Below are 14,922 nucleotides of genomic sequence, written 5' to 3'. Positions count from 1 at the left end.
CCTGCATATTTCACATCTTCAGTAATCAGAAGATGGAATATTCTACTCTGGGAAGATATGCAAGGTAAGAAATATTTCTTGTTATCTCAGTTGAAACATTTAGTAGTATGAAATTTTGAGGAAGTATGATGAGAAGAATAATAAAAGCATAAGAGTAGTTACATGCACATCGAGATTTCCAACTGTTAAACTGCCATTTTTTTTTTTTATTTATTTATTTATTTATTTTTTTTTTTGTCTACGAATAGGAATTGCCCGCCAGGCGCCAAACGCCAGTTCCACACTAGTAGCTACATCTTTATCCTGTACTGTGTGAGACCCAGGCCTGTACCTCCATCAAGCCTGATACTACCTGCTTACTACACTTCTGGGACACTAGAGGCTGTGTTGACGCTATTGCTGAAGCTTAACTACACGGCCTCATCAAAAACACCACGAAGGGCGCAGCCCTACCTCCTAAGACCCTAAGGCCTAAGGGCCTTGCATCCAACAGCATTCCTGGTCTCCTCCCTCGCATGTGAGTGACAATTCAATGGTTGCTTAACCTCAGCTTGTAAGCCATGTCATTACTAAGTGTATTTATTTGTGCATGATGTATACTCATTTTTTTTTTTTTACCTATCTAATATACATTATGTTGATGCATGAAGTCATTAGCAAACTAAATTATTAACTAATGGGGCCTCACCTGCACTCTTAGTTTGCTTAGTTTGATTGTATATCTATGTTAGATTATGCTGGTTTGGTTAGATTAGGTTAGTTAGGTCAGGCTAATTTGGTTTGGTTGGTTATGGTGGTGAGTTTCATTAGTTTGTTAGGTTGGTTACCTAGGTTAAGTGGTAGCCTGTTACATCCGGCTGGTGGGCACGGGTGAGAGGAAGACTGATGAATGAGTGAAAATGTAGAGCAGTTTGCTCCACGAGTCCACCTAGCACTCTTGGAAAAAAGTATGTTTCTTAAGTGTTGTAATAATCCCTGAATACCTGAAGGGCAAGCACCGTTAAGTACTACTAATTTTTTTAATAAATACTTTTGTGTCATAGATTCAGAGTTTGCATGTCCTTTCTGTAACCATGTATCAAGGTCAATGAAAAATTATGTAAATGATTGCCTGTTGCATTCAAATGAATACAGAAGAGCTATCAAATGCCCATTATGGGGTTGCAAACAGACGCTTTCATCATACACAGGACTAAAGGCTCATATATACTGAGACCATCAAGAATATAGGTCAGAAAGTGTTGAAAAATTGTTGATCTTGTCTCCATTTGAAATTAAAACTCTGCTGTGCCAACAAGTTTGTGATGGAATGAAGGATTTATCAAAGCATTTGAGACAGCACATTGATAATGGCACCAGAATTCAGTGCCCCTTTAATCAGTGCTCCAAAATATTTTCAAAGACAACCACATTTAAATCACACATAAGTAGGCATCAAAGATGTCAAACAGTTAAGGACTTGCCAACTGAAATGATCTACTCATCAAATTCAGACCTTTGTGATGACTTGTCACCAAATTTGGAGGTGTCCAGTACAAGAAATGACATTTATGACTTGGATCAGCTTATCATTTTTATGGGTAATGATATGTAACCAAAGGAGTTGTAATACTGCAACCAGGAGCAGTGTAAATAATAGCAGTTTTCTTATCATTTCACCTTTGAAAGAGTTATTAATTGGTTCCTTTATGCTTAATGAACAGGAAGGGGATGTGTGGGTATTTGTTATAAAATTTATGATAGAAAAGTATTTTGTGGTCTATAAAATTATGTTACTATTATTACTCGTTGCGTCACCCTTCCTGGGCCTCGGCATATAGAGTAGGATGGACAGTTCCTTTTTCCACCGTCTTTACGTTACCAATCACAGTTGACCGGCATCTATTTAAGACTTTGTAAACCTAGGAGCGAGCAATCGTCTCCAAAAAAAATCCAGCTGTTACCAGGATTCGAACACGACACTTCCTACATTGTAGTCAGACACGCTACCGACTGAGCTACCGCGGTCCAGATATCTTGCTTATACTAAGGCCTGGAGAGAGAGAGAGAGAGAGAGAGAGAGAGAGAGAGAGAGAGAGTGAAGACTTAAACACAGGAACCAACTTTGAATTTATACTCACTATGGAAAATAATAAAAGGTAGAGCGATTAAATAGAGGAAGAATTCATTGTTTCTTGCATTACTGATTCATTACTAAGATTCATTTCGCTGGATTACCAAAGAAAAAATATAAGAAAACTCGCTGCGGGAATGACGTATGGCGATTAAAAAATGGGGAAAAAAAAATGTTTCCTACACTATTGTTACAACTATGAAATTTACCCTGCATTGCTAAAAAAAAAAAAAAAAAAAAAAAACAGAAACCCATTCCCACGCTTCCCGCTCAGGTGAAGACGAGAACCACCTGGACTGCTAAAGGGAGGGAAGTAAGAGATCCTGTGAGTTATCAGGTGAGCAAAGACGCCATTTCAGCTTTGCAGGTAAACTCGCGAATCAGCAGAACTAATAATGTTGAGAAAGGCAGCAGTTCCATGCCATGCAATGTGATCGGGGCATTTTCCTCTGGTTAAGGAAGGTGGCATTTCAACTTTCCAGGTTGTTCATTCAGTTCTCAGACACGAGAGACAAGGTGACTTGTGAACTGAAGAAAGACAACTCCTATATTACTTAGGTGACCAATTTAAATAGAGCGCTTTTCTCGTCCAACAAAGGTGGTATTTCAACTTTCTAGATAATTAACTAATCAATTTCATTTTTTCAGATAAACACGAGAAACAAAACGATTAATGAACTGGAGAAAAACAAAAGTTCCATATTGCTAAGGTGAGCAATGTGAAAAAGCTATCAGCTATTTTCTCAGGTGAACAAAGATGGCATTTCAATTTCCCAGGTGAACAAGTTGAACCACGAGGAACATCGTAACTAATAAACTGGAGACAGGCAGAATTTCTAAACCACTCAGGTGAACAATATGAACCAATCACAAGATACTTTTCAGGTGAACAAAGATGACATTTCAACTTTCCAGGTTAATAAATATATTCCTAATTAAGCTTTTTCATCTTTCTGCGTCTTATATATAACAGAGGAACATCAAGACACCTAGAGAGTTAACTAAACTGACCAACCTATTCTGTCCGCCTCTCTAATGCAGGAGTTAACCAGTATTCTCAGTCATTCATTCCTTTCTCTGGTAAACTCTGGAACTCCCTGCCTGCTTCTGTATTTCCACCTTCCTCTGACTCGAATTCCTTCAAGAGGGAGGTTTCAAGACACTTATCCTTCAGTTTTTGACTACTGCTTTGGACACTTTTCTGGGAATGGCATCTCAGTTGGCTTTTATTTTTTATTTATCTATTTATTTATTTATTTATTTTTTTTTTTTTTTTGTTACGTGCCTTTTCTTCTCAAAGTTCATGAAAGCGAGAATGAAGGATATTTTGTTGTTTTCATTTTGCTCTCTGTATTTTTTGATCAGAGACATGAAGAGGTCAAAAAAAAAAAAAAGCATATAAAACTTGTAAAAAAAAGTGTTTTGCTTTGTACAGACTAAATTAAAGGAGACGCTGGATGAGAGAAAACACTGAGCACCAAACGGCAGACAAGAGACAAGACAAGTAAGTAAGCATGAGAGCAAAAAATATTGTCAGGAAATGTAACCCAGCAACTCCCTGGTAACGGAGGAAAAAAAAAAAAAAAAGAGAAAAAATGAGAAGTGTTGTGTTCTTCCACGCACCACAAGGAAAAAAGAGTCACTCAGGGATCACTTAACATATCAAAAACGACAATAACAACACCAACACGTCCACTACCCGACAAAACTCGCGGAAGTGAAGAGAAAGGGAGGGACAAATGGAGGAGGAAGAGTTGAAAGGGAGGCGGGAGTGGAGAAGTGGAGGGTTCTAGAAAGTGGGAGGAGGAGGGAGAGGAGGAGGAGGAGGAGGAGGGAGGAGGAGGAGGAGGAGGAGGAAAGGAAGGACAGAAAGTTTTAAGAGGTGGAAGGGACAAAGAAGAGCAGTAAGTGAAAGGAAAAGTGAGAAGGAAGAATACGATAAAAAAAAAAGCAGATATAAAAGATGAATAAAAAGGAAAGAAAGGAAGGTAAAATTGGAATATGGAAATTATAGAAAAGACAAATATGAAAGAGGGAAAAGAAAGAAAAACAAAAAGAAGGATAGAAGACAAGAATGAAGGGCTAGAAATAGACACAGTGAATGGAGGAAAGAAAAACGTGAAAAAAAAGAAGAAAAAGAAAAGAAAAAATAAAGAAAAAGAAAAATGAGCGACGATGGAAGTGAGACGGTGGATGGAGGAGGAGGAAGAAACATAATAGACACAAAATATGAAGAGAGAGAGAGAGAGAGAGAGAGAGAGGGAGGAAGAGAGAGGAAGAGAGAGAGAGAGAGAGAGAGAGAGAGAGAGAGAGAGAGAGAGAGAGAGAGAGAGAGAGAGAGAGAGAGAGAGAGAGAGAGAGAGAGAGAGAGAGAGAGAGAGAGAGAGAGAGAGAGAGAGAGAGAGAGAGAGAGAGAGAGAGAGAGAGAGAGAGAGAGAGAGAGAGAGAGAGAGAGAGAGAGAGAGAGAGAGAGAGAGAGAGAGAGAGAGAGAGAGAGAGAGAGAGAGAGAGAGAGAGAGACAGAGAGAGAGAGAGAGAAGAGAAGACAAGAGTGTCCCAGGTGCTAACAGGAAATGAACAGAATGAAATGTAGAACTGGGAAGAGAGAGAAATTAGAGGGAAAGACAGAGAAGAGGAGGTAACAGTCCAAGATGGAGGAAAGAGAAAGGTGAAAGAGGAAAGAAAATCTAGAGAGGGAAGAGGGAAGGGAGGAGAGACAAAGGAAGATAATGTAATGAAATAAATGGAAAACGTAGAGGAAAAGAATGAAGATAGATGGAGAAGGAAGATTAAATAATAAATAAACGAAAATCTACACAGAGAAAGGAGAAAGATGGATAGAGGAAGAAAATAAAACAAGATAAAGAAGGGAGAAGGAACAAACAGAAGAGATAAAAGAACAGAACAAACGAAAATCGAGAGAAGGAAGGAAGGAGGATAAGATAATGAAAATTAAATAATCTTCAAAATCGAAAGAAAGAAGAGAGAAAGAGAGCCAGAAAAAAAAGGGAGGTAAAAATAACGTGGTAACCGAAAACCAAGAGAAAAAAAAGGAAGGAAAGAAGGAAGGATAAAGGAAAACACTATATATATATATATATAGTTATATATATATATATATAATATATATATATATATATATAAATATATATATATATATATATATATATATATATATATATATATATATATATATATATATATATATTGAAAATCGAAAAGGAATAAAGGAGAAAGGATGGAACAAGGGAGATAAAGTACCTGGGTAAAAGAAAAAAAGAAAAAGAAGGGAGAGGGAAGGATAGACAAGGAAAGAAAATAAGCAATGAAAATCAAAAGAAGAAACAGGGATAAACAAAGAGATAAATTAATAAAGTAAAGAGAAAGAAGAAGAAGGGAGAGAGAGAGAGAGAGAGAGAGAGAGAGAGAGAGAGAGAGAGAGAGAGAGAGAGAGAGAGAGAGAGAGAGAGAGAGAGAGAGAGAGAGAGAGAGAGAGAGAGAGAGAGAGAGAGAGAGAGAGAGAGAGAGAGAGAGAGAGAGAGAGAGAGAGAGAGAGAGAGAGAGAGAGAGAGAGAGAGAGAGAGAGAGAGAGAGAGAGAGAGAGAGAGAGAGAGAGAGAGAGAGAGAGAGAGAGAGAGAGAGAGAGAGAGAGAGAGAGAGAGAGAGAGAGAGAGAGAGAGAGAGAGAGAGAGAGAGAGAGAGAGGATGTGCCGAGAGGAAGTGTTTGTGTAATAGGAGTGAAATACTTTCCTTCTTTTCCAGATATTTATGTTCACTTTCTGACAAGAGACAAGAGAAACAAGAAGAGCAACACACACACACACACACACACACACACACACACACACACACACACACACACACACACACCAACTGACAAGCAAGGAGACAGAGACAAAAAGACATATCCTTTTACCGAAACTAACAAGAACTAACGGAATGTCACACACCTTTACACACACACACACACACACACACACACACACACACACACACACACACACACACACACACACACACACACACACAATACTAGCATGTACGTAAGAGGCAATCAGCTCAACTCACCGTCTCATCTCCTCCAGAGCTCCTCCTTCTCCTCCTCCTCCTCCTCCTTCTCCTGCTCCTCCTCTTCTTTCCTCCTCCACTTCCACCCTTTGCAGTCTCTTATTCCTCATCATCTTCATCTTCATTTTCATCCTCTCTCTCTCTCTCTCTCTCTCTCTCTCTCTCTCTCTCTCTCTCTCTCTCTCTCTCTCTCTCTCTCTCTCTCTCTCTTGCTCTCGTCTTTGTAAGGAAACACACAAAAGATACACATTTGTGGCACAGATTCAATCACACACACACACACACACACACACACACACACAGTTATCTCTTTCTCTGTGTTTCTTCAGTCAAAATTTCTGTCGCTGTGTGTTGTTGTTTGCGTGAGGGAAGCACCGATGACACAACACCTGCTCCTCTACCGCGATACAAGCTAATACTTGGCTTTTGCTTCTCTCTTGTACCTCTCTCTCTCTCTCTCTCTCTCTCTCTCTCTCTCTCTCTCTCTCTCTCTCTCTCTCTCTCTCTCTCTCTCTCTCTCTATGTATCACTTTTACATAAACTTCCTCTTCTCTCTTTCTCTTCGTAATCATCTTTCATATCCATTTTCTCCTTTATTTTTCACACTTTATTTCCTTTATGTCAGCTTAAGTCTCTCTCTCTCTCTCTCTCTCTCTCTCTCTCTCTCTCTCTCTCTCTCTCTCTCTCTCTCTCTCTCTCTCTCTCTCTCTCTCTCTCTCTCTCTCTCTCTCTCTCTCTCTCTCTCTCTCTCTTCCCCTGACTTGAGCGTGAAATTGCCACTCCGCTCCTCTCTTCTATCCTCCTATCAACTCCTCCCCCTTCCTCTCCCCTCCTCTGCTCTTAGATACGCTGCGCCCTGTGGCTACTCCCGCCCTCTGTTGCATCACGTACAGCCAAGATGCAGGAACGAGTCATTTGGGATGGGCAGGTAAATGGTAAATATGGAAGGTATGAAGAGGTGGTGGTAGAAGCTTGGACAAAACAATGAGTCACGTGGGTTGGGAAATTAAAGGTAAGTCAAATAGTTACGTCTGCTTTTGTTTTCTTTATTTATTTATTGATTTTTTTCACGCTATGTATGAAGAGTCTACACACACACACACACACACACACACACACACACACACACACACACACACACACGTATGTTTTCGGTAACTATCACTGCCAACTTCACCATTACAAACTCCCTTCATTACCAAGCGAATTTATTAACCACCATCACCACCGCCACCGCCACCGCCACCACCACCACCACCGCCGCCACCATAACCATCACCTGCAGACTGGCGCCATTGCCATCACCACCACCGCCAGAAGCATCACCACTGCCGTGTCTGTGATCTGTGTGCAGCACCAGGGAACGGACTCAGACCAAGAGGAGGAGGAGGAGGAGGAGGAGGAGGAAGAGGAGGAGGATTAGAAAAGAAAACCAAACAGCAGGAGATATTTTGGTCATTGTTAAGAGGTTGGTAGGAGGAGGACAAAGAGAACAATTACGAAGACTGGAAATACCACTAAAAAAAAAAAAAAAAAGTGGATAATTGAACTCTGTATTAGAATAAAAAATATTTGTCAATATGAGGAAAATATACTGAAAGGAAGCAAGGAAGATAAGAGGAGGATAAAAGAAAAAAATAAATAAAATCCTCCATTTTTTCATTACTGCACGACAACTTAATTTGAGCCAGTATATTTGTCATCACCAGTACTTCTCTTCCAGACGCAACACTTATATGTATTTTTTTTTCCCCATATATAATAAATTTTGTAGAATAACCTTCAAATCAACAAAATGGCAGTTAATCCTTCACTTTCTTCTCCTTACAATGAAGAGAAGCTTTCAATGCACATTTTAAAATAGTAATACATTAAAATATACATAGCTTAATATTCATACCTTGAAAACCGTAATGCATTTTAAATATACATAGTTCAAGAGTGATTCCATTTTTCCTTCCTCTTGTTGCCCTACGCCAGTGTTCCTCTTACGTGAAAAATAGTAATACATTACTTTCATTAACAAAAACACACCCAATTCCATGTCCCTATAACTTTGACAACGAGCGGCAACTCACTCAACTAAATCCAGATTAATATTAAAACCCTCGAGTGCAGAGAGAGATCACCTTTCACTTCACTCACTCACCTCAACATTCACTTCTACATTCATTGCTCACCCACGCAACACTCCACTCTCTGTCACCGCAATAAACGGCTCCTCTTTTTTTTTTTTTTTTTTTACCCGCAGTAAGCTTACACGATCCACCACCACACAATTCCAGTAATTCACACACATTTCCAGCCTGTCAGTGTCCTGTCCGTGTCCAATCGGTTTTCAAAAGATACATCAAAATCACTATGTTTTTTTTTTTTTCTCAGATATCCTCGCTTCATATTCACTGGCACTCAGTGATACGTTCAGTTATTCATCCACTCATAATTATTCACATTTACTCATTACACTTCACCCTCTTTTGGATAAGCCTTTTTTTGACTGCTAAATTCAGGGAATGGCGCCTCAGTGGGTTTCTCTCTCTCTCTCTCTCTCTCTCTCTCTCTCTCTCTCTCTCTCTCTCTCTCTCTCTCTCTCTCTCTCTCTCTCTCTCTCTCTCTCTCTCTCTCTAGTCCAGTGTTCGCAAAATGCACCCAAGTTTATCTCTCTCTTCCCCCATTTGCCTTTATTTTCCGCGGCTCTCACCTCCTCTCACCCCGCCCCGCCCCGGCCCGCCTCGCCCCGCCCCTCCTCCTCCCCACCTGAAGTCTACAAGAGCAGGGGAAGGAAAAAAGCAATATTAGCACTTTCCGTTTCCTCACCTGCCTCCTTCCCCTCCACCCCACTCTCTTTTCGCCTCCCCTTCCTCCTCCTCCTCTTCTTCTCTACCATCTCTTCTTCATCTCGTCTTTAAATATTCTGTCTTTCTTATCTTTTTTTTTTCTATCTACGTGTGTTTCTTCGTTTCTCCTTTATCTTCTTCCTCCTCCTCCTCCTCCTCCTCCTCCTCCTTCGTTTTTTCTTCCTTCTCTTCCCTACATTTTCTCTCCTCTTCACATCATTTTCACTCATAATAATTCTCAATTTTCTTCTCTTGTTTACATGTACTGTTTTTTATGTTTCTCTCCATCATATTTCTTCTTCTCTTCTCTATTGTCTTTTTTCTTTCATTCCCTCTTCACATCTTCTTTTCTTTTCTTATCCATGAGCTTCTTTTTTTATGCTTCTCCTTCTCTTCTTCTTCTTCCTCCTTCCCCTCCTCCTCCTCCTTCTCTTTTATTTCTCTCTTTCGTCCTCCTACTCAGATCATCCTCATTCTTCCTTTTTTTTTTCCTTCATGTCGATTTTCTTTCCCTCCTCCTCCTCCTCCTCCTCCTCCTCCTCCTCCTCCTCCTCCTCCTTTGGTCATCACCTCCCTTTCCTCCACTTGAATTCTCTCCCGCATCTCCTTAATTTCCACCTTTCCTTCTAGTCTCTACCCTTGGAATCCCTCCCCTCCCCTTCTCCTCCTCCATCAACATCCCTCTTCCTCCTTTCCTCTCAATCTCTATTTCTCTTCGTATTTGTAATTTTTTCCCTACTCCTTCTTTTCCTCCTCTTTTTTTTTTCTTTTACTTATCTTCTTCACCTCTCTTTCTTACATTTTCCACTTAAGATTGTTTTTTTTTTTACTCTTCTCACCAAACGGTTCTTCTTTTCTTGTTCCTGTTCTTCGTCACTCTTGATCATCATTTTTAACTTCCCTTCCTTATGCTCTCCATCTCTGGGTCTTCTCTTTCACACTCTCCTTCAAAAAACACAACTTCCTCCTCCTCCTCCTCTTCCTCCCCCTCCTACAGTTTCCAGCCTTAGATATATTCCACCTCCTTCAAAAGCAGTTTTTCATCTTCCTCCCTCTCCTACAGTTTCCAGCCTTAGATATATTCCACCTCCTTCAAAAACAGTTCTTTATCTTCCTCCTCCTCCTCCTCCTCTTCCTCCTCCCCCAAATATTTACTCCGATGACAAAAACTGGAGGCGACCCGTTTGTTCCTCTCCTCGACTCTCCCTTTGGCCAACAAAACGAATCACTTGACACACGCACACACACACACACACACACACACACACACACACACACACACACACACACACAGTGAGTCATGAGCTGGTTTGCTTGTTCGGTTAAGACGACTGATAAACAGTGAGAGAGAGAGAGAGAGAGAGAGAGAGAGAGAGAGAGAGAGAGAGAGAGAGAGAGAGAGAGAGAGAGAGAGAGAGAGAGAGAGAGAGAGAGTGTTGTGTTCAGTGTATCCGTTACGAGTTTATCTTTATTTTGCAGAGTTTTGTGTGTGAGTGTGTGTGTGTGTGTGTGTGTGTGTGTGTGTGTGTGTGTGTGTGTGTGTGTGTGTGTGTGTGTGTGTGTGTGTGTGTGTGTGTGTGTGTGTGTGATGAAGGATGGTAAAAATGTCAAGCTTTGGGTAACAAAAAACATAAAAAAAATCGTTCAAAAGCATAAATAAATAAATAAATAAATACAATAAAAAACAAATAAAACAATGAAAGAAAATAAAGAGGCAAATAAAAATAAAATAATAAATAAAGGCTTCCTTCTATGTCGTACTTTAAAAGAAAACGGGAGGAGGAGAATGGAAAGAGACAGAATGTGTTAATGTGTTGTGTAATTGTCGGTAGTTATTTTTGTCTGTATCTGTTACAGATATGAGAGCCTGGTATTTTGTTGAATAAAGCTTGGAGTTGCCACCAAGCGTTTCAGTCTCATTACAGACACAACAAACGAGGACAAATAAAGGAAAAATAAAGATAACAAGAAATACAAAAAAAAAATATCAACACAAAGCAAAATATAACAACATTCATTGCACAATGATAAATAAAAAAAATCAATTAATTGACGTCATTCGAATTGTGAAAGTCTCCGCCGCGCATCCAATGACAAAATGTACAAGAGAAGATCAGGACACAGGCAAAATCGGACCTCAAGACAGAGCAAGAGAAAAGAAGAAAAAAATAGATAAAGTAAATCAAATAAGATACAGAAACATGACAGATTGCAGACATAAAAAAAAAAAAAAAAGTATTTTAACCCTTTCACTGTTAGACAAATTTTCTTCTTTAATACCTATAACTTTTTAGAGGCTATTTTTGTGCTAAGCCAAGTAAGGTATTTTTATTCTGGCACCTTGGAAATGCTGTGAGAGAGGGAAAAAAAAAAAAACAGAAGGAAAAAGGGAAAACTCATATCCTATACCATTTCCATAAGAGTAATAATGGGTATTTTCATGTAATAATGGGTATCTTCATGTAATAATGGGTATTTTCATTCATTCATTTTCATTCGTGAGTTGCAAGAAAAGAAGACATTTTTTTCTATATCATTCTTTTTTTTTCTTTTTTTATATATTCTAAGTCAAAGTTGATTTACATTTCAGGTTCCTTTCATATTTCGAATAACAGATGCTTTCATTTCCACGTGACTTTGAAGGGGATGAAAGACATTGATTTTCTATATCATGAACAATGTTAATTACTTTTTCTGATTTATCTATTAATCCTGCACCTCAGGAATGAGTCAAACAGTGTGACAAACTTCACTTTCTCCCTGTGTGAAAGTATTCCAGAAACGTGGTGAAAAAACGGCAGGGAATTTCATGAACATTGATCGAAGAAAAATCAATATATGAATGAAACAGTTGCTTTATGTCAAGGGTTTGCAAAGACCGAGAAGTGAGGATGGAACAGCACCAAGTAGTTGCCAATACTGATGGGGATTGAAGATGATGGATTTGGATTATGCCAAAAACTATGTCAACAAACATTTAAAAAAGAATGATAATGAACACGACAGCAATGATGATGAAAATTACTTCCTATTACCTCTAAACACACACACACACACACACACACACACACACACACACACACACACACACACACACACACACACACACATCAATTCAAATAAACCCAGTCCTTATTCCATCAATCAAAAACACACACAACACAAGAGTAAGAGTGAGAATACACTCTAACACGCCTTACACTGGACCAACAATTAATACATTCTTCATCTGACACTTAACGCACATCACTGAGAGAGAGAGAGAGAGAGAGAGAGAGAGAGAGAGAGAGAGAGAGAGAGAGAGAGAGAGAGAGAGAGAGAGAGAGAGAGAGAGAGAGAGAGAGAGAGAGAGAGAGAGAGAGAGAGAGAGAGAGAGAGAGAGAGAGAGAGAGAGAGAGAGAGAGAGGATGAGTCAAAGTTAATCTAAAGCTTTACGTTCTAATATCCAGACGTACGTTCGCCTCCATCATTCCAATTGCCTTGTGCTTATCTTGCTCTGGGTGTCATTATGAAAGGTTGGGATTCGATGGCGGGGGAGGTGAGTCGGTTGTCCTTTTTTTTTTTTTATTTATCTATTGATTTATTTATTATTATTATTACTATTATTTGTGTGTGTGTGTGTGTGTGTGTGTGTGTGTGTGTGTGTGTGTGTGTACTGCCTTAGGAGGGAGGGAGGGAGGTGAAGAAATAAGAAAAAAACAAGGAAAGAAAGAAAAAAATAAAAGAAAGAAAGAAAGAAGGAAAACGAAAAAGAACCCACGACAAAAAGAAGTAATGAAAGATAAATTAAAAAACAAGAAAGGTACAGAAAAGAAAAGAACAAAACGAATACGAAAAAATAAAAAAAGAAACAAAGAAAGAAAAAGAAATATGAAAGAAAAAGAAAAAAGAAAGATTTGTGTTTTTAAGGTTACTTTACCAACGCGTGATGGAGAGAAAATAAAAATCCTGCAAAATTGGCAAAATATTTAGCACAAAGCTACTGTGGGAACTATTGATGTTGAGAAAAAAAAAATAGTTTCCCATAAAAATAAAAAAAAAAGTGAAGGTGTGTCGTATTCCGAGTGTTGGCCCAGGACTGGTACTCGTTGCGTCACCCTTCCTGGGCCTCGGCATACAGAGTAGGATGGACAGTTCCTTTTTCCACCGTCTTTACGTTACCAATCACAGTTGACCGGCACCTCTTTAAGGCTTTGTAAACCTAGGAGTGAGCAATCATCTCAAAAAAGTTCCAGCTGTCACCAGGATTCGAACCCGATACTTCCTACATTGTAGTCAGACACGCTACCGACTGAGCTACCGCGGTCCAGGTATCTCGCTTATACTAAGGCCTGCAGAGAGAGAGAGAGAGAGAGAGAGAGAGAGAGAGAGAGAGAGAATGAAGACTTAAACAGAGGAAGCAACTTTGAATTTATACAAGAGAAAGTCACTGTGGAAAATAATAAAAGGTAGAGCGATTAAAGAGAGGAAGAATTCATTGTTTCTTGCATTACTGAGATTACTAAGATTCATTTCGCTGGATTACCAAAGAAAAAAAATAAGAAAACTCGCTGCGGGAATGACGTATGGCGATTAAAAAATGGAAAAAAAAAATGTTTCCTACAATATTGTTAAAACTATGAAATTTACCCTGCATTGAAAAACAAATAAATAAAATAAGAAATAAAACAGAAACCCATTGCGGAAATAACAGATAGGACAGGAAAAAAATAAATAAATAAATGTTTGCTGCACTACTGTTACAGCTAAGATTCTTTCCCATGCATTACAAAAAAAAAAAAAAAAAAAAAAAAGGAAAAGGAAATCCACTACGGAAATAACCGATACGGCGATTAACGAATGAAGAAAAAAATAAATGCCTCTTGCATTGCTGTGATTAATAACAGTCTTTTTTATGGCATTAAAAACAAATAAATTAATTAAACCATACAATATACACAAATAGGCCGCTGCGGAAACATCCATTCAACAATTACAGGAAAAAAAAAAAGTAAAAGTTCCCACAATCTCTTACAACCAAGACTTTTTTTTCCCCAGATTATCACATTTTCCGTCAGGGATCTGAGGGGGCGGCGGAGCGTCATGAGGGGCGCCGCGCCAGCCATTACGCTCCCCCAAGGACTCAGCACAGAGGCAAGGGGAGGGAGCACTCGTATATTATTAGCGCCGCGGGGGATGAACGCTTCACTCATGCTTAATTAACACGCTTCCCGCTCAGGTGAAGACGAGAACCACCTGGACTGCTAAAGGGAGGGAAGTAAGAGCTCCTGTGAGTTATCAGGTGAGCAAAGACGCCATTTCAGCTTTGCAGGTAAACTCGCGAATCAGCAGAACTAATAATGTTGAGAAAGGCAGCAGTTCCATGCCACTCAGGTGTGCAATGTGATCGGGGCATTTTCCTCTGGTTAAAGAAGGTGGCATTTCAACTTTCCAGGTTGTTCATTCAGTTCTCAGACACGAGAGACAAGGTGACTTGTGAACTGAAGAAAGACAACTCCTATGTTACTTAGGTGACCAATTTAAATAGAGCGCTTTTCTCGTGAACAAAGGTGGTATTTCAACTTTCTAGATAATTAAGTAATCAATTTTTTTTTCAGATAAACACGAGAAACAAAACGATTAATGAACTGGAGAAAAACAAAAGTTCCATATTGCTAAGGTGAGCAATGTGAAAAAGCTATCAGCTATTTTCTCAGGTGAACAAAGATAGCATTTCAATTTCCCAGGTGAACAAGTTGAACCACGAGGAACATCGTAACTAATAAACTGGAGACAGGCAGAATTTCTAAACCACTCAGGTGAACAATATGAACCAATCACAAGATACTTTTCAGGTGAACAAAGATGACATTTCAACTTTCCAGGTTAATAAATATATTCCTAATTATGCTTTTTCATCTTTCT

This window comes from Scylla paramamosain, chromosome 48 (genome assembly GCF_035594125.1).
Source record: "Scylla paramamosain isolate STU-SP2022 chromosome 48, ASM3559412v1, whole genome shotgun sequence".
In the NCBI taxonomy this organism is placed as follows: Eukaryota; Metazoa; Arthropoda; class Malacostraca; order Decapoda; family Portunidae; genus Scylla; species Scylla paramamosain.
Note: the sequence above shows the minus strand (reverse complement) of the source record.